The following is a 22,112-nucleotide window of genomic DNA, read 5'->3' as shown; positions in this document are numbered from 1 at the left end:
AGGTTGTGTTCATCCTGAATTTATAAACTAGAAAGCAGAAGATTATGAAGAAAAATAATTTAGAACTTGGCCTTGACACCATTAAATAAAGACTGACGTCAGGCCATAAAGGTAGGGTAAGAGGGAAGCTGAGAGGAACTGGGGGGGGGGGTGTTCAGGCATGAACAGGGATCTGACGCAGCCCCAACACACACCAGCCCCACTGACACAGCTCATCGCTCTGTCCTCAGGAACAAGTGCGCCCAGCAGGCCTTTTGTCTTTCTCCTTTGAGGAGCTGAGAAGGTGATCAAGAGAAAAAAAAAATGTATGGGGACTCCATCAAGTATGGTTTTTCATGTTCCATGTGGTAGGGATTAACTCCTTCTGTAAAATACTCCCAAAGTACTATGCTGTGATTCTGTGCTGGGCTTTCAGCTTGAGTGAAAATCACCCACACTTTTTTATTACGTTACATTACGTTATTTTATTTTTTTATTTTAAGTAGGCTTCACACCTAGTGTGGAGCCCAGTGTGGGACTTGATCACGACTGTGGGATCAAGACATGAGCCGAGATCAAGAGTCAGATGCTTAACTAACCTAGTCATACAGGTGCTCCAACCCACATCTTAAAAAAAAAAAAATCCTGAGATGCCCGCCGGAGAGCACTTGCTGGGATGAGCACTGGGTGTTGTATGTAAGTGATGAATCACAAGAATCTACTCTTGAAGCCAAGACTACACTGTAACATGACAATAAATTATTTTTTTAAATCCTATGAGATTTTTTCCATCCTGAAGTTCCAGGTACTTTATAAGCTTCAACATTAAGGAAACACATTCTTACATATCTGTAAAGTTTCTGAGAGTTTTCTATGACATAATAGTTTTTATTCTCAATAATGAAATACTTCATAGTATTCAAAAAAAGCCTTCTGAAACCCTGCTGTGTGAGGCCTGAGGAAAGAGTGAAGAAAAAATCCCACAAAATATATTTTTCTCCTATTCTATAACAAATACACAATTGATTATATTAGTTGAAGACCCAACCCTTGTTTTGGTTGGGGAGGGTCAGTCAGTTGGGATGAATCTATTGGTGAAAGAGGCTGTACTTGACTCCTTGCTTCTGCTTGCTATGTGGCTGAAGGTACCATGGGGGAAAGGATTTGTCTCTTTAAATTGGTGATCTCCCAAAGCTGTGTCGAAATGCTTTCAAAGCAAATGAACTGATTTGGGGAAAAAAATGCTTGTTATGAGTGCTGAAGTGTTCTAGCAATGTAGATATGTGTGATAGTGTATGAAAAAACACAGGAAAACAAGAAGAAAACACATCTGTGTGGAAGATAAACTGCTTCCCAAACTCGGCCTTGCAATCTATAATAACAAGCTCCCTTTTATGATTAGCAGCTGTGTAAAGATTATCGCTTTTCTTTGGGTGATCTGGATGCTCATTAATTTGTTGTTGCTCCTTTCTGAGGTTTATTGCATTGTCAAAGCAATGTTAGGGTATTTATAAGCCAAAGGTTGCAACTGCCATATTTTGCAGAACACCAGGAAAGATAGCAGCTTTTTTAAACTTTCAATATCATCACTTTCAATGGAGTTTGGTGTCCTTGAATTTCTGAACATATTGAACCTAAAATCTCAAGATATATATACCAACTGCAATGTTCGTTATGACATACTGTAAGCTTTTACAACTAAACCCAACAGATTCAAAGAACTGATGCTTTAAAAAGCCTTGTCATGTTCTTGACTTAATAAAACTTTCTCGATAATAAAATTTTCTCGATAATAATTTCAAGGAAAAACACATCAAATCTTATCCAGTTTACTAACAGGCTGGCTTTATGATGTTGTGGTAGAAAATTCCATTTGAAAGTCATGAGGAATTCTGTTCTAATAGTTAGCTTTCATTAGGAGAGCTTGAATAACTCTTAGAACTTACTTTGATTCAACTCTAAATGACACCTGGAAAATGAGACTGGGGGAGCAAACATTTCTGTTTATTAAAAAAAAAAAAGCAAATCAATAGCTCTTTTAGAAAACTGTTACTGCATTCTCACCAGCTTCCAAGGGCTGGGTTTTCTGCTCCTCTATAAATGAAATCAAAACAGCCCCATGGCCTTGACATGGAATATGACTCTGGTTGTGTCTAGCTTCCACAATGCCAAGGGCAGAGAGCATGTGGCAAGCTAGCCAGCTCATTCATGTCCGTGGTACAAGGACACAGAGCAAAACACAAAAAGACATTTTTAAAAAACTGCCATTGCTAGTTTTATTTTTAGTTCTGATTCTTCATTGAGTTTGAAATTTTAATTAACATTAAAGAAAGATTAAGTTCACCAAAAGGGAAGCTTGAGCTTCTAAAGCTTGAGAATCACTGAGAGATAAGTGGAGTGTCCAGGTAAAGGAGCCACTGGCTTTTGAATTAAAAAAAAAAAAAAAGCCACTAACCTCATAGTTTAGTGTGCTGCAGGGATGTCTAGAATGAAGATCTTCTATAGCACTCTCATACTTGTCTGCAAGGCTACGACACTGAACAGGGTCCTGAAAAGTAGAACCATTGTAGATATTTAAAATAGGCCAGAAGGGTCTTAGAAGGGCCAGAGTGGGGGCAACAACCCTGTGCCTAAAAGCCATAGAATAGAAGGAAACAACCCAAATTAAAAACACATAGGCTAGCTGGGCATCCCCCAGGCTGACTGTTAATGGCTTGTGAGCTTGGAGAAGAATTGTAAGTAGAGCACAGAGCTGTAGAAGATTTTAACACTACTCAGTTATTTTGTTTCTGTCTGTTGTTTGACTAGGTGGTGTGCAGAAAGCTCGTAATGAGGTGAACATATTTTCTCTCAGTAGAGCATTTCTCCCACTTGTTGAGGGTCACCTTCATGTAGTTGACTTTGTTCTCTGGATTCAGCTTCATTTCTCTCACCTATAACATGATGAAGGCAGCCACTCCACAAGATTATTGTGAAATAGGTCATCACAGGAAAAGGGCTCAGTGGGTTGGAGGAACGTGGGGGAAGACTGCCTTGTAGTCATCTTAGTGATTGTAGGTAATCACCCAGGCATTCTTTTTCTTGATTTCCCTTGTGACAAACAGTTACAAGATTATTGGCTAGAGAGCATACAACTAAAAGGATTTCTCTGAATAAATTTCCTATACCTGAAGGGCACCTGAAGCATACTGGCCTCATTAATCCCATGCTACAACCAGCTGACCACACTAGACTAGAAGCCAAGTATATTCTTCATGTGATATAGAAATTAGTATGATCACTTTAATAAGAGTCACAAAATTTTCTTAATATTGCTTCTGAAGAGTAATTTTCTCTCAATATTGCTTATGAGGGTGTTTTCTCATAATAGATGGAGTCAACTAAGAACCAGAGGGGTTATATCCAGCTTCTGAGAATAGAAGATGAACATCATGTATGACATACTGTCACCAGGCAGTCAAAAGAGGAAAAAATAAAGCCAAGTGTAGATTCCTCCAATTAACAGCAAACTAATACAATTTCTTGGGTGAATCAAGTGACATCACTTAAAGCTTCTACTTTGTAGTCTTGTGCCTTCCATTCAGCTTCCTCTAGTCAATATTCCTAGATTAAAAAAATACACTTTGTTGCCTTTAAGTTTACATTAAAAATTTTAAATTATAAAAAAATAACCATTAAGTGTAATGTTTTAAGTGTTATATAAAGACCCAAGTGATCCATTTCTCTCAGTTCTAAGAAGTGTTCCTCCCAGGGTCCCAGGATGCTTCCTCCTGTGGGCTTGTGGAGGGTATGCAGCCTTCTGCATTTTCCTTCCTCCCCATTGGCCAGGTGGTGCAACACAGAGTTTCATGCTCATTTGCAATGGTGTGCTTTGGCTCTCACTTTTTCCTGGTTTGAATATTCTCTCCCTCTTCTTCAATGTTTAGAAATATTTTAACACGTGGGGCGCCTGGGTGGCTCAGCTGGTTGAGCGTCCAACTCTTGTTTTCAGCTTGGGTTATGATCCCAGGGTTGTGTGAATGAGCCCTGCATCAGGCTCCATGTGGAGCCTGGTTGGTATATTCATTCTCTCTCTCTCTCTCTCTCTCTCTCTCTCTCTCTCTCTCTCTCTCTCTCTCTCCCCCCCTTCTGCCCCTTTCCCCTGCTCATGCTCTCTCTAAAATAAAAAAAAAAAGAAATATTTTAATATGCTTAATTTTGTCCAATAATTCTATGGAAGACTAAACTTCAACAAAGCTGGAAGTAGAAAACACGTCTATATTTATAAATGTTGTGATGTCATTTCATGACATTTTCTTAACATACTATCTGTTGCTTTTTATAGTCAACTGTCCCCTCCTGATGGCTCCACCCTCATTCACACATCTCTGCCTTAGTCCCATACTCAGATTTTGGGCTAACAATGACAGATGGATATTGCCTACTTGTCAATCAGCTTTTGATAAGACCCATAAGCAAATACCCTTCCTAAACATCTCACAAGGAATTTCTCTAAAACAAGCTCAACTTTGCCTTACCATTAGCTCCGGAGGAAATATCGGTTCTTGAGTTGAACCCAACGGCAGAGACTCATCTTCTGAGAAGAGTTTTGGACTTATCTTTAAAAAGAGAAAATAAAAGGAATTATTGTCATTCGGCAACTCTAACTACTTTAAATCATTTGTGGAATGAGGTCAGAAGACACACAGTAGACAGACAAAAAGCCAGCTGGCCAGCTGTAATCTCTGGGTTCTAAGTCAAGGGCTCTAACACAGACCTAGTCACCAGCAACATAGTGCAGATGCCAATGGGCCTCCAAAGCTCAACTTCCTGCATGTTCTCTTTGCAGTTTGGGAAAGCAGAGGAGGCAGCAGCACCAGACACCAGCTGAGCATAAGAATGTTTCCCTAAATTGCCATTGTCTGTTCTTCCATTTCCCTAACATCTTCACTTTGCTTCTAGCCCTTGAAAAAAGACTTGAATAGCCTTTTTTTAAAATTAAGAGACATTGGAGAACCTGGGTGGGTCAGCTGTTTAAGCATCTGACTCTTGATCTCAGCTCGGGTCATCTCATAATTCGTGAGATCGAGTCCCGAGTTGGGCTCTGTGCTGACAGCATGGAGCCTGCTTGGGATTCTCTCACTCCTTCTCTCTCTGCCCCTCCCCCACTTGCATGCACACACACACTCTCTCTAAAAATAAATAAACTAAAATAACAACAACCAGAAATTAAAAAAAAAAATCTAAGAGACATTAAGGGGTCAATGTGTTTTCTCTCCTATAGATAGCTATACTTGAACCACAGCAATATCTGGAATGAAGAATAAAGTTATTAGTTTTTTTTTTTTTTATTAGAGGTGGAGAATGGAGAGGATACGTGTTGAAATACCTCAAATGAGTTAATTTGGGCAGCCATTAATTCTTCCTAAAAAGAAGAATTTTTAGTGTCTACTCATGTCCTGAGAAAACCTTATAAAAAATTTACATTTCACTAACCTTATTTACTTCCTGAAATTCTGGTAATTCACTTCTTCATTTGACTAACAGTAAACCCCATTTTTTTTTACTTTGAAAAAGCCAGAAGTCCAGTGGGTGAAAAAACAAATAATCAAGAATTTATTACTGATCTTACTATTTTTCAGCTTTATTGAAGTATAACTGAAAAATAAAATTATATATTTAAGGTGTACAATGTGATTGTTTTACATAGGTATGTTTTGTTAAATGAGTACCACAATCAGGTTAATTAACACATCCATCATCTCACATAGTTACCACGCTTCTGTGTGTGTGTTGTGAGAACACTTGAGGTCTACTCTTTTAGCAAATTTCAACTACACAACTCAGTAATGCTAACTATAGTCACCATGCTGTAAATTAGATCCTCAGAGCTTATTCATCTTATAACTGAAGGTCTGTACCCTTTAACCAGCATTTCCCATTCTACCAGCCTCCAACCCCTGGTAATCACCATTATGTTCTCTGTTTCTAGGAGTTCAATTTTTTTTCTTTTGTACATTCTACATATAAGTAGGATCATACAATATTTGTCTTTATCTGGCTAAGCAAAGCCTTTTAGATTCAACTGTGTTGTTGCAAATGGCAGGATTTCCTACTTTCTCATGGCTGAATAGTATTCCTGTGTGTGTGTGTCTACATTCACCTGTTGATGGACACTTAGGTTATTTCCATATCCTGTCTATAGTTAATAATGCTGCAATAAATATGGGAGTTAGGATATCTCTTCAAGGGACTAATTTCATCACCTTCAGATATATACCCAGAAGTAGGATTGTTGGATCCTATGGTGGCTCTATGTTTAATTTTTTGAGGAAATTACAGTTTTCCACAGTGGCTACACCAATTTATATTCCCATGAACAGTGTACAAGGGTACCCTTTTCTTCATATCCTTGCCAACACTTTTGACTTTTTGATAACAGCTATCCTAACAGGTGTGAGGTATCTCACTGTGGTTTTGATTTCCATTTCCCTGATGACTAGTGATGTTGGGTACCTTTTCAATTACCTGTTGACTATCTGCAGGTTTTATAAAAATAGGTCTATTCAGACCCTTTGCCCATTAGTTAATCAAATTACTGGAGTTTGATTTATTTTTGCTATTGAGGTGCATGAATTCCTGATATAATTGTATATTAACTCCCTATTAGATGCATGGTTTGCAAATATTTTCTCCCATTCTGTAGTTTGACTTTTCACTTTGTTGACTGTTTCCTTCACTGTGAAGACGCTTAGTTTGAAGTAATACCACCTGTTTATTCTTCTTTTTGTTGCCTGTGCTTTTTGTTTCATACCCAAAAAAATCATTGCCAAGACCAATGTCAAGGAGTTTTTTCCCTTTTATTCTGGCTTTATGGATTCAAGTTTTACGTTTAAGTCTTTAATACATTTTGAGTTCATTTTTGTGAGTGGTGTAAAGGTACAATTTCATTCAGGTTTCCCTAAACCATTTATGGAAGACACTATCCTTTCTTCATTGTGTGCTCTTGGAACTCTGTCAAACATTAGTTGACCATATATGCATGAGTTATATCTGGGCTTTCAATTCTGTTCCATTGGTCTGTGGGTCTGTTTTCATGCCACTGTCATATTGTTTTGATTGCTACAGCTTTGTAAATAGTTTGAAATCAGGAAGTGTGACACCTCCAGCTTTGTTTTTTCTCAAAATTGCATTGCCTATTCAGGGTCTTTTTTTGGTTTTGTGCAAATTTTAAGATTTTTTTTCTATTTCTGTGAAAATTGCCAATGGAATTTTGTTAGGGATTGCATTGAATTTGTAGATTGCTCTGGTAGTATGAACATTTTAATAACACTAATTCTTCCAATCCATGAATGTGGGATAACTTTCCATTTATTTCTGCCTTCAATTTTTCAACAATAGCTTTTTGCCCTCCCCCCCCCCCCCCAGTGTTTAGATCTTTGCTTCTTTGGTTAAATTTATTCCTTTGTATTTTATTGTTTTCTATGCTATTATAAATGGATTGTTTCTTAATCTCTCTTTCTGATAGCTTGTTAGTATATAGCAACACAACTGATTTTTGTACATTGATTTTATATCCTGCAACTTTACTGAATTCATTGATTAGTTCTAAAAATGTTTTGGTAGAGTCTTCAGGGTTTTCTACACATAAGACCATGTCATATGCATGGACAATTTTACTTCTTTCTTTCCAGTTTGGATGCCTTTTGTTTCTTTTTCTTGCCTAATTGTTTGGCTAGGACTTCTAGTACTATGTTGAATAGCAGTGATGACAGTGGGCATCCCTGTCTTGTTCCTGATTCCATTCATTATATTCTTCAGCTCCAGAATTTCTGTTTGCCTCTTTTTTAAATTATTATTATCTCTATCTCTCTGTAAATCTCTCATTTAGTTCAAGTATTGTTTTCCTGATCTTGCTGAATCCCGTGTTTTCTTGTAGCTCATGGTTGGTAGGATCCATGTCTTACTGATGCCCCCTCAGAGCCCTTCTCCCAGCCCTTCCCTGCCCCCAGATTGTGCAACATTCTTCAGTATTCTGTATGGGGTGAGAAAGAAGTAGGCCTCTATGGCAGCGTCCACACAGCTGGGGAAGCCAAGTACCCACTCATATACTCTCACCTTCCCCCATGGGATAAATCATGAGTCAAGAAGGTCTGTCTTGGCACTAAGCCGTGCCACCTTGGGGGAAGGATGATGGTGATAAAGTGAAATTGTTCCTCTCACTCTCTTAAATGCATACAGTCCTGGATTTGTTGTTGTTTTTGTTCTAATGGTGTGGTGGGATTTCTCCACTGGACTCTCGGATTCCCATAAGTCACTCTTACCCATGGATAATTGTTAAAATTGGTGTTCTCTGGGGGAAAAGACAGGAGAAAACTCCCATTTCACCATCTTACTGATGTCACTCCTCTATGGACTAAATCTTGATTCTAGTAGGGTACTTGGTCCTCACCTAGGTGGAAAAGCAGCTGGTCCAGCCTCAGAAGGGGTTGGTCTTCTGGGGTGAGTTACTGAAGCTGGAGATGAAATGTAGATCCCAGGTGGGAAGCAAAGTCCCCTCTACTAACTACTAAATAAAAGTGTGACTACTAGTTGAAACATAATACATAATCAATACTGCTAAATGTTATGAAAAAGAACCATGTGTGTAAACATATCTATACTAACTTCTAATAAAAAAAAATCTAAGCTACTTTAAGATACAAAACAGATGAACATAAGGGAAGGGAAGCAAAAATAATATAAAAACAGGGACGGGGACAAAACATTACAGACTCTTAAATATGGAGAACAAGCAGAGGGTTACTGGAGTGGTTGTGAGGGGGGGATGGGCTAAATGGGTAAGCGGCTTAAGGAAACTACTCCTGAAATCATTGTTGTACCATGTGCTAACTTGGATGTAAATTATAAAAAAATAAATTATAGAAAGAAAAAAAATCTAAGCTAATGAGAAAATTAGTTGACCTGTCCGACTTCGGCTCAGGTCATGATCTCACAGTTCATGGGTTTGAGGCCCACATCAGGCTCTGTGCTAACGGCTCAGAGCCTGGAGTCTGCTTTGGATTCTGTGTCTCCCTCTCTCTCTGCCCCTTCTCCACTCACACTCTGTGTGTGTGTGTGTGTGTATGTGTGTGTGTGTGTGTGTCTCAAAAATAAACAAACATTAAAAAGAATTTAAAATATGTAAAAATCTTATAACAAGGTCTGGCACTCAGCAGTAAATATTAATAATAGTTGACTGTTAATAATATTTAATAATTAATTATATATTAACAATTATTATGATTACTATTATCACTCAGTTCTTATTTATGACACACTGATTTCATAGTTTAACATCCAAAGGGCAATCGTATGTCCCTTATATCAAGGGTGTTTGTTCATTTATTCATGTAGCAAATACTGACAGAGTGGCCACTCAATCAGTGCATGGTGACCAGCCCTGGAGATACACAGTCTCCACTGTCAAGCAGCGTGCTGCCTGGTGGACAGATAGGAGAGCAAATGGGAATTATACTACAGTGTGACCAATGCTGTGATGTGGGTGTGCACAGAGGGCTGCAGGAGCAACCAGGGGCAGGGCACCCGATACAGACAAACAGATCAGGAAAGACCCCTTGAAACAATGACCTACAGCTAATATCAAAGTGACTGACCTACAGCTAATATCATAATAATGCTCATTATGTGACTACCAGGGCAAGTTCAGTAAATGAGAGTAAGCATCTACCCAAAATCAAATAACAAACAGCAATTACAGACCTTGGGATAAGAAGGGACCTTGTATGAGTAACAATGGCTATTCCCCTAACACATCTGATAAATATTTTGTTTAATTAGAACAAAACACATTCAATAATGTGTTCCTTTCTATTTTATAGAAAATCTTGCATGCATCAGTTATGGGCCTGTATCCAGGGGTATGGCATAGGTTACCTGAAGGAGAAAAACTCAACTGTGTTACTCAAGTAACCTAGAGAGAGACACAGTCTGCCAAATCATGATGGAAGTAAGGGCCCCATCCAAGAAGAAAGCCCTATTTGACATTTCAGTCTACATAATCTACAAAGTCAGATTTTTTTTGTCAGTAACTCGGGATATTGGGTTGAGAGTCCTGAGGTAGAGTTCAACAGTTCAGCTATTTGTATTTTCTCTCTGTAAACAGTTTTGTATCTTCTGCTTGTGCTAGGTGCTCAAAGAACACAATGATTTCAAGCTAGAAACTTGGTCTACAGGCACATTCAAAAACTAAGCTTCAGTTGACCGATCAAAGTCATTACATAGCAGCAAAGGCAATTATTAAACTTTGGAAGCAACTGAGCACACAATTTATTTACAATAAATCATTAGGTCAGTGTTTCTTTCAAATGGTCCATAGGCCACATTCTCCCCCACCCCCCAATCTATGGTGTCACTGAAAAAACAAAGCCATTGAAGCAAGTTCTCTGGGGTTTAATCCCAGGATTTAATTTTTACTCTTCACATTCCCCATAGAAGTTGTAAGCACTCTAAAATTTGAAAACTCCCTCATCACTTGTTCACATTATAAACATCCATGAGATCTAATGCATAATAGAATCTAAAGGAAATCAGGAAGGAGACAGTTTATGTGCTGTAGCTCTCCTTATTACTTCCATTTGCTCTGGTCTTCCATGTGTGCGAACGAACTAGAAACATGAGCTTTAACCTCGTGTTCTCTGGCAGGGAAACAGGGTCCTCAGGAGTCAGGAGGAAAAGACAGAGCCATGAAGAGTTTCACCAGAAATAGAATCTGGGAGGCTATTGTTTTAAAAAATTGTTTAGTTAAAAAAATTTTTTTTAATTAAAAAAAGGGGGGCGCCTGGTGGCTCAGTTGGTTAAGCATCTGACTTTGGCTCAGGTCATGATCTCATAGTCCATGAGTTCAAGCCCTGTGTCAGACTCTGCTCACAGCTCAGAGCCTGGAGCCTGCTTCAGATTCTGTGTCCCCCTCTCTCTCTGCCCTTCCCCTTCTTGTGCTCTGTCTCTCTCCCTCAAAAGTAAATAAACATTAAAAAAATTTTTTTAATTTTGAAAATTGTTTAGAATATTATTAATGAAGACCTCCTCCACCCCCACACACAACTGAGCTGTTAAACTTGATCAAATCACTCTAGACTGGATAAAGTTATTTGAAATAAGTATCACCAGAATATCTCAATCTCTTTGATCTCATGTAGTATTCATCAACAGCCCTCTGATATCCAATATGATCTTGAGAGCACTCACTCCAAGGAGAGAGTGGTGGTAGAGAGTGGCATGTAGAGAAAACTGGACCCTTTCCAAGAGCAAATGAATAAACTGGCTTTGTTTGTAAAAATAAGCAAACAATAAAAAAGGGAGGAGACTTTTATAAATTAAGAAAGACAAGAACTATATGAGCAAAGTGCAACGTGTGGATCTTGCTTGAATCTTGATTTGAACAAAGTAACTCTTCCACTTATTGGTGGTATAACTTTAAATAAATTAAACTCTCTAAACCTCAGTTTCTCCATCTACGACATGGGATGGTAATAATGCCTATCTTATAAAAGTATCATAAAGATTAAATGAGATAATCTTTATATAGTATTAATATAGCATGTGGCACATAGTGTCTAATATCAGCTCTCACCATCACCATTATTTAAAAATAAAAACACACAGGGTGCCTGGGTGGCTCAGTCGGTTGGGCTTCTGGCTTTGACTCAGGTCCTGATCTCACAGTTTGTGCACTCGAGCCCCTCCCCTGCTTATGCTCACTCTCTCTCTCTCTCAAAAATAAACATTTTTTAAAATGTCAAAATAAATAAATATATACACACATATTACATATATGTAAGTTATATATATAAATTATATATAAATATAAATTTAAATATTTATATATAAATATAAATATATATTATATACATTATAGAAATATAAATATATAAATATATACATAATTATAAATAAATATATATTTAAATATAAATAAATATTTAAGTATATATATAAATATTATATATTATATAACCTACCACCAAGGGCATCAGTTAACTGATCCAGAGAGAGCCCTGGATGGTTCCTCAGCAATGTGTAGATGGACATTACCATCCCAGGAGTGCTGAATCCACACTGGGTTCCCTGACACTTGGCAATCCTCTCCTGGAAGCACAGAAAGGTTAGAAGTGCAGAATCTTGGGCCCCACCCCAGATGCACTGAAGAACCTGCACTCTAACAAGATCCCCAGGCAACTTGCTTGCACATTAAAATTGGAGGAGAGGCCCTGGAAAATCCTTCTCATCCTAGGTGTCTCTTTTTCTCAGACTGGGTGGCTGTGATTACTGGTCCTCACCTTTCATTACAGGTTCTCAGCCTATGGAATCACCAGAGGAAGTTTAAAATTTCCAAGGCCCAAGAAGCACCTCAGACCAAGAGTATAGATATATATTTTTTAGATTCCCAGTGGTTTCAGTGCGTAGTCCAGAATGGGAATCATTAAAATAAAGGTTACCCCCTTTAAGTCCTTCAGAGAAGTGAAGCAAAGTGCACTCAAGTTGAGAAAACAAAACAATACAAAACCTCCTGAGTGCCTTCTAACTGCCCACCACTGCCCTATCACTTTAGCACATAGAAATTTGTTTACAAAGTGCAACCATTAAGCCAGAAGACAATCAAGAAGGAAACACTGCCTATTTCTCTACCAAACTTTTTCCTTCTTAGCATTTTCTCTTTGGAGTCTAACTTCAAAGGTGAAACCCCATTTTGGAAGTTGTCTTCTGGCTACACTGCAACACCAGGATCTCAGCAGCGTCTACTAAAAGAAAGAATATCTCATGGCTGTGAACAGCCAGGTCTCATAAGAGCATCCAGGCAGAATTCGCTCCCTCCAAGTAATGAGGTTTCAAAGGACATAAACAGGACCTGAAATTCCTTCAAGCCCAGAGAATGTGATGTTTGGTTACTCTCTATGTTGCCTCTATCTTTTCCCTCTTGTATCCTCTCCTCATAAGTGAACCTCTTTAACCTAGAGAAAAACAAGTAACAACAGCATTTTTATGGGCAACGTATAAATAATTTAAAGTCAGGAGTCTGAGGTACCCTTTCATTTGAGGCAAAGTCCTAACAAGGTGCTGCCTTATGAGAAACGTCTCCAAATTTACAAAAACTCCTATTATATGTCTTCTGAATAAGTCCTACATTTAACAAATCTTTTTGGGAGCTGAAATATTCATTCAGCTTTAAAATCAGATTATTTTCCACTTTGTAAAAGAACTACAAAATTATAACCCTCAATGCACATGGCTCTTGTTTCTTTGAGTTTGGAAGATGTAAGAAGGATAGGTCCCATCTAATTAGAACAAAAAAACAAACTCAGCAATGTCAGAGTTTTCTTCCAAAAGAAAAAGTCTTCTGCTCTTTCAGCTGATTTCTGAGAAATCAGTTACAAAATAGCCACACACCCCAGGCTTCACTCCTGGTTTCCAGCTCAGTTTCATGTATGGGCAGTGACCAAGCAGTGGGGCTCATACTGTTCTCTTACTTTAACCTATGGGGCTAGCCATGCTTTTTGAACCCTATGAGGAAGAAGCATACCCTCATCTGAACAGGATGAATCCTGGTCTTGGTGCTTCCTGTGCTTTCTATTGTGGTGATAGCAGCACCTTACAGAGAGCATATGGGGATCTGACAGGTCTCGGCTGCATATTATCTTCAGAATGCAAAAGTAAAAATTATATTGTATCCAGTGGGAAAGGGAACTGAGCATTCACCCAGCACCTCCACTATGGCGAGTTTTACACAATTCTTCAGGCTTTGCAAATACATTCTGTCTTCAGCTCATGCCCATTTTTTAGAAGCAAAATGTATAGGTTTTTAAGCAGTATTGCACCCATAAACACAAAAGAAAGATTAGGAGAATATTATTCATTTATAACTACATGTATATATTTATTGAGTGTTTATTATGTGCCAGACAGAGTTCCAGGCACTATGATTCATTGCTGAACAAGACAGATAAAATTCCTCCCCTTTTAGAATATATATTTTAGTTGAGGGAAGACAGACAATACAAATATACATAGACTATATACACACACACACACACACACACACACACACATACATGCGTACATAAACTGAGATAGTGAGAAGTGCTATGAAAAAAAATAATACAGGCTAAGGGAATAAGGAGTTGCAGAGGCGATTTGGGCATTGCTATTTTAAAGTGATCAGAGAGGACTGATAATATAACATTTTTGCTGGAACCTGAATGATTTGAAGGAGTCAGACATGAAAGATTAAGGGAACAAACATCCCACACAGAGGACAACACATGCACAAGCGGCAGAAATGAGCTTGGGATGTTCAGGGACAGAAAGAGGGACAGAAAGGTCAGGGAAGTTGGAGCACAATGAACCCAGGAGGAATGGTAGGATTCCAGTCTGGGAGACAGGGAGGAGCAAGGTAGGTAACTGTAAGGCTTCATCTAGAAAGTTCTAAGAGACCTTCACTCTCATTCTAAAATCCAAAGCAGGTCATATAAGCTATATCATTATAGTTTTTTAAAAATTCATCAGATGCTGAGTATGTAAAGAAACTTAAGTGAACTAAACTCCATTAAGTAGAAGTCCTTTATAAGAGAGACGTGGTAACAACTGTTCTCATCTCTAACTGAAATGAACGGAGATGGAGTAAGGAGAAACCAGACCAACTTTCAACAAACATTTAATATGGGCTGATGTCACAAATTAAAATACAAAGCTGGACTGCACTTTCCTCAAACTCTTCCCCATCAAACTTCACTGAGTGCTGAGGGTAATACCCTAAAAGTAGGGTAATACCCTAAAACTAGGGGTAGGGAAAGAGAGCTGAAAAAAACTCTTCATGCGCATGGACTCTTAGATGAGAAAGACAGAGCAGGAGGTGGTGGGGGGGGGGGGGAAGCAGGAGAATTGAGAGAAAACTGAAGGCACTCAGGCTTCACAGAGTACAGGGCAACTGCCACCCTCCAGAGGCTAAAGGCAGGGAGGCATGGCTGCAAGAGATCTCCCAAAGCATAGATGTGAGATAGGAGAGCAAAGAGAACACCCTGGTGAACTCAAAAGTGGGCCGCTAGGCTGTAAAGGGAGGGATAATCCAGAGTTCAGGAAGCAGGTGACTTGGCTGTGAAATACAGGCAGATCTCTGAAATCTTACCAGTGCTCAGATACTTAGCCTTCATCTGAGATCTGTATAATGATGCAAAATGATCTAAGATAGGCATAATCAGAGTCCAAGAGAAAGGAGGGGGAAGAGAAGAGATCGAGGAGGTGGGAGAGAGGGGAGAAAGAAGAGAGAGGAGGGGGGAGAGAGGAGAGAGAGGAGAGAGAGGAAGGGGAGAGAGAGGAGATGAGAGAGAGGAAGGGGGAGAGAGGAGAAAGAATAAATATTTGAAGAGATGATGGCTTGAGAAATTTCCAAAGCTGATAGAAGACATCAAGCCACAGATCCAAGAAACTTGGCAAACATGAAGAAGGATAAATATCAAACATAAAGAGATGTTAAATGTAATGGGAAACCAATGTAGGAAAGTATGGTGATCTGATTTATACTTGAAAGTGATCTCTCTGACTGATGTATGGGATTTACCAAGTGGTGGGGGTGGGGAGAGGGTCAAGGGTGGGAGCAAGGATATCAGTTAGTAGGCTGTAATAGTAATATAAAAGTGTGATGATGGCATTATCCTTCACTGCCAGTTCACCCTTTCTTTTCCTCCCCAGACAGCATAGGGAATCAGACAGCCTTTCAACTTTCAACAGGGGATTCTTTGACCATATGTTATCCTCACTGATGGTACATTTTTTTTTGAACTGATTCATATTCCTGGGAACATGTCTATCTTGTCCACCACTGTACCCCCAGTGCCTAGCACAGTTCTTGTCACACAGCAGGTACTCAATACATATTATCAAGTGAAGGAATAGAACAAAGTTTAAGACTCTAAAAATACAACCATATCTGGACTTTGCTGCAAGGTACCTTATCCTCTTGATAAAGGGGTTATAGCATGATATCATCACTGTGCAGGTGCCACAATCTCCCACTCTACAGCCATACTTAGCTCCTGTGAGTAGACCTGGAAAAAGCATAGTGAAAGATAATATGTTTCTCAAAATGCTCTTTCCAGAATAGCTCTGACCTTAGAGGACATCACCATTCAAAGACTCTTGAATATAGAGTTAAGTTCAAATGAGGTCTTAGCTGCTATTATTTAGAATCTTACAGATTCTTGATTGCCACCCATGCCAGGCCCCACCTCCATGGGGTCTGGAACTCTTTTGTTCTGGACCTCATCCTATGTCTTCATCTGGCTATTGATGCATATCCTTTAATACCTTTATTATTTGTAATAAACCAGTAATCTAGTGAATAAAACTGGTTACTCGAGTGCTGTGGGCCACTCTATCAAATCTTATATAATCATACAGATATCTAGTCTTTCAAAACAACTGGATATCAGATTGCCAAAAACAAGGCCAAACTAAAAAAGAGTCTGTACATATAAAGGCCTGAAAATTTGAAAGTATGAGTACATTGCACATTTGCTTTCACCCTTATCTGCATCTTTGATGACATACAAAGTAAAATGCCCCATTGTAAATACTTCTTGGAATATTTGTGTGTTATTATCCATGTTGACTGTATTTCTCTGCTTCTCAGTGGCAGAAACTGCTATTTGTTCCCTCATATCTGTTCTCTCATTCTTTTTTTTTTGGTAAAAGAAACCCCAATTTTTAGCCCCACACACGGTTGCCCAAAATGAAAAATACATTTTCCCAGTCTTTTCTGTAGCTGGGTGGGGTTAATGACAATGTTGGCCAGTGGGATACAAGCATAGTGCTATGTATGGCTTTCAGGATAGAAATGTCCTCAAAAGTAGGGGGGGTGACCCCTTCTTCATCCCTTACTTCATTTTCTGGAATTCAGATATAATGGCTACACTTGTATTAGTCATCTCTGCCCATGAGGAGAAAGCTGCATGCTGGGGAGGGTGAGGCAGCAACACACAAGGAGCTTGGCTGCCTAATAGGGTTGAGACACTGCTTTACTAGCTCTGATCCACTTACCTTTGGGATTCTGTTATACAAGCATGACAGCCATGAGAATGTGTTTCACAGACCTCCTTCAACATGGAGGGTAACTGACCAAGAGACCGCTGCACTTTGATTTCTATCACCTAGGTGTCCATTGAGGCCATGACTCTCATGGGTTGCTCCCCACTAGTGGTTTTGGAGAGACATGGGAGTCCCTGTCAACCACCCCCAATGGCTTTGATGAATGTGCTTTAGACTGCACAGCAGCCTTAGACCCTCCCAGTCAGCCTCCTTGCCCTCTCCTCTTCACAGGCGGCACTTGCATTACAGTCTGTCTCCCTGAGCTTCTCTAGCTCCCTCATTATTTTTCATTCAGGTATTTCTCCTAATAAAATCCTTGTACCTTTAATCCCATTTCTGGCGTCCGCTTCCAAGAGAACTGAAACTAACACAATGAGAAAGGAATAAACTTCTATCTTCTATCTTATTTACTGCTATTTGAGATTTTCTGTCACCCACAAGTGAACAAAATCTTAAATATTACACATTAGTACCACGGATAACCAGGAAATCAGTGTTCATTGTTTTTACGTTCAAAGATCTAGAATGATTTCTAGAAGATAGTTACTGATGCCTTTTGAGTTTTGTACTCTTTGGGAAATTTCACTCTCTCTAGGGGGAATGAAAATGTACAAATATCCATTGTCACATAATTCTGCATATAGTTTACTGGGGTCTACAGACATCTGGAAGCCCACTGGACTTCATGGATAGCAGGCTAAGAATCCATTCCTTACATGACTTTTATTTAGTAAGTTTTTCTAAGGTAACGTTTTTGGGGTTTAATTTCTACATGGCTCTTTTACTTTCATTTTAGGAGATTTATGTGCTCTTTTTTCCTAATGGGCATGATGATTAGTTCTTGAAGACAGAATGTCAATACTGTGACTCTTAATTCTAAAGGATGCTAAGACCTTTTAAGATTTGCTTTAATTCCCATTGCTAGTTCCTCCATTTTATATAATGTGTTTAGTGCCAAAACAGAGATTAGAAAGAATTTGGTTCTTATGACAGCCACAATTGTGCATTGCCTACAAAACTAAAATGTAGGACTTTCTTAAAGAACATAAAACCATACTAGTAGGAAATATGACTCTGTGTGGTTCTAAGAAGATATTTGAAATATCACCTGATGAGGATATCAGCACTATACACACACATGCACACACTCAAAGCAAAGAAAAGGATGTGATTCCTCCTCAGATATGGTAACAGCATTGTTTCAGGATCAGTGTTTTTTTTTCTATCACTTGTACCAGAAGGAAAATAAGAGTTTTGTACATAAAGCTGAGAGAGCTAGTATGATATTCACATTGGCTAGCTCATGCTAATTTAATGGAAATGCACATTAATTCTTCTACTCATATTTTCAATTTGATTTAATGCTTATGGAACACCTGTGATATACAAATCATCTAAGCATGGAGCCTAAATCTGGAACCCACCACCACTTCGCCACTGTCCTTGGTCCTGACTTATCACTGTTTTCTAAGGCAGTAGTTGTTTCTACCAACAGGAACTCTAGTGACTCCTGTCCAGCTTCTCCTGGAAAGTCTGAGGCAGGTCAGGGAAAAGATATTAGTAGAACAGAATAGGAAAAAAAGAGGTAGGGGGTGGCTTCTGGAATAGAATAGCCTCTGAGATCTTATATAATTATAAAAAAAAGCTTGTTTATCGTGTTCAAAGATTTATCGTTTTCAGAAAGAGAACATGATCAACCATGACCCCAAATCAAAGAAACAAGAGAAAATATGTATGCCAACTAACACAAAGATGTGCAAACAAGGACACACTTAAGAAGCAAGTTTGTGTGGGTAGCCTAGCAGCACAGCAAGAGAACAGCAGCACCCAAGGGATGGCATGATTGAAATGTCATAACTGATTGTTTCCCAAAGTGTTCATGTTTTCTCTTTTTTGATTAAAACTTTGGATTTCTTTTAGATTCACAGAACAAAGAGCATCCTCACATCTCGGAAGTAGAGATCATCTTTCACCATGCTACCATTTGGGAAAGTAGGTGAGGAGGGGACATATGCTTATTCTAATGAATGCCTCCTCACCTTCAATTCTAAGTGGCTATATGCCAGGGAAAGTGAAGCATATGCCAAATACCAAGGTCATTTCTGTGCCCCAGAGGAATGTGCAATATAACAAGAGGTGTGATTGTCTGTGTGTTGGCTTGGGTACACATACCCATACTGTAATACAAAGAAAAATGAAGCACCCCCTCCAGGTATCCCCAACTTAATAAGCCCTCAAATGAAACTTTTTATTTCCCAAACTTATTCTTTCCCTTCTTTTCACTAACTTGTTTAATAGCCTCAACACCTGCTAAGTCATTCAAGCTTAAAAACCTGAGCTATTTTCAACTTTTTATTTTTCAATCTACCACAATCAATGTCACCAGGTCCTGTCACTCACACTTCCAAACTGATTCTCTAAACTCCCTTCACTTCTACTGTCACTCCTCAGAATCAACACTTATTAAGTCTTACCTGAACAATTATCAGAGCTGCCTAACATGTCTCCTGCTTCCATTCTTGACATCCACAACGCCACCCTTTCTATCACTAAAATCCAAGTCTGATAATCATCTATTATCTGCTTTAATTCAAGTCTGATCATCATCTGTATCTGCTTTAATTCAACACTGGCTCGTGGCCACCAAACTACCATGCTGAGGATTTCTGAATCACTCAGGGTGCCTATTAAAATGAAATCCTCATGGAATCAGAATTTCTGGGAGAAAGTACAAGAAAATGTGCTTCATAAATAAGCACACTGAATGGGTCTTAGGGAAATTTATAATCAGAGTTCCTGGAATACAAGAAGAAATCCAAACTCCTTGGCATAGCCTACAAGACTTTTTGATAAACTGCCCATCTTCTCCTGCCATTCAACCCATGTATCTTGAACTCTGGTCACATGCAAGAATTGGCTGCACCATCAGGACTTTCACCTGACACTACATTTGCATATAGGACTCCTGAAAGTCCTGTCTTCTTTACTTGGCAGAATTTTGTATGTCATTCAAAGCCCTGCTCAGATGTTCTCTACTGTGGGGGTGCTGCCACCTCATATACCTTTCCATTCTCTGCTCCAAGTAACCAGCTTACTCTGTGCTATCATGGTCAATGTTCACATATTTGTAATAGAACTTTGTACCCCATGTGACACTGTGACGTATAATTAGGAATACATATTGTCTTCACCCACTGTTCCTGGCACATAACTCCTGAAATCCCAGGAATTTCCTAGGTCTTGACCAAGATCAGGGTGTCCTTGTTAATACTGTAACTTTGGGGATGAACTTAATGGGGGCTGGTTGCCAGATACACCAACCATGTGACCAAAAGGGTTGGAACTTTCAGTCCTGTACCCTAACTCCCAGAAAGGGGAGAGGGGCTGCAAGTTAAATCAATTTCGAATGGCCAATGATTTAATTAGTCATGCCTGTATAATGAAGCCTCCCTAAAAGCCCAAAAGGACTGGGCTTAGAGAGCTTCCAGGAAGCCTCCAGGTTGGTGAACCAGAACACATCCATATGCCACCTGTGCCAGGCTACACCACCATGGGGTCAGAAACTCCTTTGTTTTGGACCTCATCCTATGTCTTCATCTGGCTGTTGATTCATATCCTTTAATACCTTTGTAATAAACCAGTAATCTAGTAAACTGGTTACCTGAGTTCTATGAGCCACTCTAGCAAATTGATCAAACCCAAGGAGGGGGCTGTGGAAATCTGATTTACAGCCAGTCAGTCAGATGTATAGGTAACAATCTGGACTTATGATTAGCATTGGAGGTGCAGGGAGGTGCATTCTTGTGGGGCTAAGCCCTTAATGGAACCTGATGTTATCTCTGGGTGGACAGTGTAAGAACTGAGTCAAATCATAAACTCAGGGAGTTTATATTATATTCCCTGAGTCAAGGAATTACTTGGTGGTGTGGGGGAAAACTCCCCACACATTGGAACTGAGTGACAGAAATGTACCCTGCATCATAATCATTTGTGAACACATAAGCCTCTCTTGACCCTAAGAGACACCACTTTCTGTTAATCTTCTTTGTGTCAAACACTGGGCTAGGTGTTGGGGATATATCATAGGGATGTAATAAATGTTAATTAACTTTAATAAATGATCACGATGTATACAATTTGCTATGAGAACGCTCAGGAAAGAGGAAGGATTTCTCACAGTCTTGAGGCATCTGAACAGAAGAAAAGAAAGAGAAACAGAGAAGTGCCAAAAATGGTGGTAGAAACTGTTGTGTATTCCAGCATGCATTTTCCTTTCTTCCTTCCTGCTGCATAGAAAAGGGATGAAATGGCTAGAACTCCAGTAGCTACCTTAGACCATAGGCAACATATTAATGGCAGCAGAGGAAAAAGAGAGAAGATGCTTGGGTCTCAGATGACATCATGAAGCTTCTGGACCAGCCCCAAGACATCCCTTTATGTAAAGTAAAAATGACATGTATCTTGTTTGAATCACTGTTAGTTTTGAGTTTGTGCCATTTTCAAATTAATCCTAAATAATACATATGATGATAAATTTTACAGAAGCCCAATTTTAATGGAGAAACAGGATCTGGGTGGCTTAGTAGACTAGGCTTGAGGGATATTTGTAGATTTTTGGAAGGAATCAATGGAAGAATCAGGTCTTGCTTGTTTGGGTACATGTTCTAAGAGATGTCTCAAGAGATTGGAGTCTGGCTCAAAGTGCCATTGGCTTGAAATGCGTTTATTTTTCTTGATTTGGTGGATGATCTATTTGGAGGAGGGAAATAGGAGCAGAGATATGGCATGGAAGGTCTTGGAGTGAAACAGTGAGGTCAGGACCAAGCCGGTGGCTAGGGGGTGGAGAGGGAACAAGCAACAGAGTTACTCTCACTGACTCTGGTTTGGGGAGATAATACCAGTTCTTGGATCAGGGTTATTCCGTGTTCCCAGCTTAGTACCGCCTTGAGCGTTGCAAGGGCAGAGTCTGCCCTTCTGTAGCTCCAGCAGCCCTTTGTGAGATTTAAAGTTCATAT

General features: G+C 39.2%; 1 pseudogene; it reads right to left on the bottom strand.

The window, feature by feature from the left end:
• Nucleotides 1-20,934, bottom strand: part of LOC128314101 (aldehyde oxidase-like) — a 73,580-nt pseudogene extending 52,646 nt beyond the window's left edge.
• Nucleotides 20,935-22,112: the final 1,178 nt, after the last annotated feature.

This window comes from Acinonyx jubatus, chromosome C1 (genome assembly GCF_027475565.1).
Source record: "Acinonyx jubatus isolate Ajub_Pintada_27869175 chromosome C1, VMU_Ajub_asm_v1.0, whole genome shotgun sequence".
Classification (NCBI taxonomy): domain Eukaryota; kingdom Metazoa; phylum Chordata; class Mammalia; order Carnivora; family Felidae; genus Acinonyx; species Acinonyx jubatus.
The sequence above is the reverse complement of the archived record's forward strand: the minus strand, read 5'-3'. Positions and strand labels throughout refer to the sequence as shown.